Genomic DNA, 4,068 nt, shown 5'->3' on the forward strand with positions numbered 1-4,068 from the left:
ATCTGCTGATTCTTATGCTGCTGCTGAACTTAATATTTAATAATGATTATTTTCATTGTTGTTGGCTATTATTATTATTATTATTATTATTGTGGCTGCAGTGGTTTATAGTAAGAAAGTTCTTGTTGGAAAACTAAATCTGCAATTCAGGTATTTTGATTTCCCATTAGTCATTTCACTTGAAATTTTACACACACTTACTCTCCTCTACCTCTCTCTCTCTCTACCTCTTTCTCTCTCTCTACCTCTCTCTCTCTCTCTTTCTACCTCTTTCTCTCTCTCTACCTCTCTCTCTCTCTTTCTTTCTCTCAGGACATGTTACAAACTCAGTCATTTGGATTTTCATGCATTTATAAGAAATTATTATTATTATTATTATTAGAGCTGGCAAAATTGTTCGCATGCTGAATGAAATGTTTGGCAGTAATTCCTCCGTCGCTACGATCTGAGTTTGAATCCCACCGAGGTTGACTTTGCCTTTCACTTTTTCTGTGTCAATAAATTAAGTACCAGTGAAACGTCGAGAGTTGATGTAATCGACTTATCTCGTCTCCCAAAATGGCTACCCTTGTGGCAAAATTTGAAACCATTATTATCAAAGCAGTGAGATGCTGGAATCATTAGGGAACCAGATAAAATGGTTAGTGAAATTTCTTTCGACTCTTTACATTCTACTGGGGTTGCTGTAATCATCTTGCCCCCTTCTCTCAAAATTGCTGGCCTTTTGCCAAAATTAGGGAAAAATTTATTATTATTAATATTACCGTTTTATCATTACCACCAAGGGCAGTGGATGGGCAGGATCATTAAGATGTCGTATAAAATGCCTTGTTTGATCCAGTTGTCTAACCCCTGAGGTCAAATTCTGTAAGTCTTACATATGCTAAAGGAATGGTAAAGTAGTTCCAAACTGTCCTACTACTTTTAGATACACCTTGTGTTTAAATTCTGTGTTTTAATCCGGCTGAGATCATTGGAGTGGAGTATGCTTAACACGTTAAATATTCATTAAGAAGTAGTCTCAACTTGTACCAGCTCTTTACATTCTGAATTCAAATCTCACTAAGATAAACTTTGCTTGTCATCCTTTTGAGGTCAATAAAATAGAGTACAAATCAAGTATTGATGATATCAAATCTTCCCCTTGAAACTATTGACTTTGTACCAAAATCAGAAACCATTATTGAGGGCAGCAAGCTGGCAAAATTATTAGTATGTCAGACAAAATACTTAGTATCATTTCTTCCAGATTTACATTCTGAATTTAAATTCCTTTGATGTCAACTTTGCCTTTCATCTTTTCAGGGTCGATGAAATAAGTACCAGACAAGCACTAACGTCAATGTAATTGACTAACTTTTCCTCTAAAATTTCAAACCTTATGCCTATAGTAGAAACATTATTATTATTATTTACAGTAAACACTGTAGACTAGAAGATATTTTTCAAGAAACTAAATCTGCAACAAAGTTTCATTTCCTAGTTAAAACCTTCTTAGTTCCATGTCTTTTTTTTTTTAAACGGCATGTGCATCACCACTTGTCATTTCACACTCGTCCCATTGTAAGAAACATGAATTTTTTTTCATCATCATCATCATTATCATCATTGTGGTAAATGCTGTAATATGATTTGTTCTTTTAAATTGTATCATTGACATTCCTTTAAGAATGTATGAACATCTCATATTCTTGGTCTGCAATTCCCTTCCAAATGATTAAGTATTGATAATTTTGTTTTTTTAAAGGGTGGAATTAGACAATATTTTATTAGTATAGAATACCATAATTATAAATTTCCTAATTCTAAGATTTGAAATTCCCATTAATAATAATTACATGGATCTCTTTATAAATGGTAATTTTAAATAATAGAAGAAAATACATGCTTGTATTAATCTGTTGTAATAAAATATTTTAAAATAATTCTAATTATTATTTTGTACATTATAAGAATGGGGTGGAGTGATGTGTTGCCATCCCCACAGACAGTAAAATAAACAGAAATCACCTTGATGACTACATGAGTCTCCCTTTCCAAATTTGTGACCGTGTGCCAATTTATATTAACAATAATAATAGCTTAAAAATATTTTATTGTATCAGATTAATACAAAATTTTTTTCTTTTAATGTTTAAAACGTCGCCATAATAATAATAATAATAATATTACGAATGGATAATTATAAAAAAAAAATTCTAAAATGAAATAATTGCAGTGTGTATGTATATGTTTAGTTTGTGAGATGAGAATGTCATTGTGAAAGTACAGCCATAAGCAGAAGATTTAATAGACTAGAACATTCCATATAAACACTATATATTTTGCGTATTCATTCAACATCTGGCTGTAAATTACTATCAGTAGTATTTTGTATTTGCTTAGTCTGGTGAAAATGGTCCTGTATTAATGACCTTCGCAAACCCTCTGAGACCGGTGAGACTGATGCTGTTAATGTTTCAGTTAAACTGTGGCAAGTTAACAGCTGAAGGAAAAAACATGTGCAGGTGTGATTTCCACTGGGCCAACATTCTAGGACAAGAAAAGGCTGGGCATAATGGTTAGTGCAGAGCCTGGGAAAGATGGGTGAGTGGGGACACAGTATGAGTGACAAAGACAATTGCATGCTCTTCAAGTAGACAAACTGACAGAAAATCAGTTTGATCTTGGATTTGGTACTTTATGGTGTTCATTTATATCCCTTTACATCAATTTGAGTTCAAATATTACTGAGGTTGACTTTGAATTCCTTCTTTCTGGGGTCGATAAAGTAAGTACCAACCCAGTACTGAAATTATGCAATTAAATGTTCTTCCAAGAAATGTTTAATGCACCCAAAGTTCAGATGATCGCATCAAATCAGGCTTTACCTTCCAATAACAGGTACAGTCTATCTCATCATCTTCTGGACAGATTTCAGCTACCCTATTTCATTCACAAGGGTTGAATTGGCTCAAGACTATGGTAGAAAACACTTAACAAATTATAGCATATTATCACCAAACTACATGATGGCTAAGTAAACATCTCAACCATACTTACCTTACCTAAATAAATAGCATTTTTTTTAATGTCAGAACATTGCATACCTTTATCTTTCCTCTTCAGTTTTATTAAGTGACAATCAGTATTGGATATACTTTATACACTTATGGGACAAATTTATACATATATGACTATCATGAATAATCTGTGGTTCATATATGTTATTGGACAAATTTACACAAATATCTGACATTAAGTAGCTATTGCCAATTGTAGGACAAAGTTATATATGTGAGATTACTTGGCTGCCATATATTTATAGGACAAATTGGGTGAAAATTATGTTTTAAAATATACTTAATTATTATTTAGCAATACAGTATTCATCAGGAAACCAATAATTTCAGATTATTTCTCAGAATTAATTTCTTGACATTAATTAATACATGTTGTTTGAAGTGACTACACCCAAATACTGATGCATATTCACACACAAAAACTAAGAATTTATCTATCATTTTTGATTCATTATATTATTCATTTATGAAATTATTAAGAAGTTTCTTTTCACAAATTTCCATGATGATAATAATTGAAATAGTAATAAAATTTGAAAATAACAATTTACTAACATTAAATATTGATTTGTCACTCACTCACACACACACACACACACACAAGGGGTATAAACTAATAATAATAATAATATTAATTATAATGACTATGATAGCAAAGTATCTGGATTTGGCTGAAAACTGATGATGGTCTATGATATGCTAGTGTAAATGTTTTCCCTATTGTTATAGATGTTATGTTGGTTAAAGCTACTATTGGAAACTTGTTTTATATTCTCTAATTCTTCAGAAAGTCCTTCAGAGTTGCAGAATTGTGGTTCCCGAAATCTCATGACCTTAAATTTATACACATTGAACACAAGTCCTTCTTACAAAAACAACAATAGTTATAATTACAATAATAATTTCTAAATTTAATCAATAACAGTGCTTGTATTTTTTAAAATTTATCTTCACCTGGAGAATGAAAAGCAAAGTTCTTAACCTTGATGTGATTTTAATCCAGAAT

This window comes from Octopus bimaculoides, chromosome 13, assembly GCF_001194135.2.
Source record: "Octopus bimaculoides isolate UCB-OBI-ISO-001 chromosome 13, ASM119413v2, whole genome shotgun sequence".
In the NCBI taxonomy this organism is placed as follows: domain Eukaryota; kingdom Metazoa; phylum Mollusca; class Cephalopoda; order Octopoda; family Octopodidae; genus Octopus; species Octopus bimaculoides.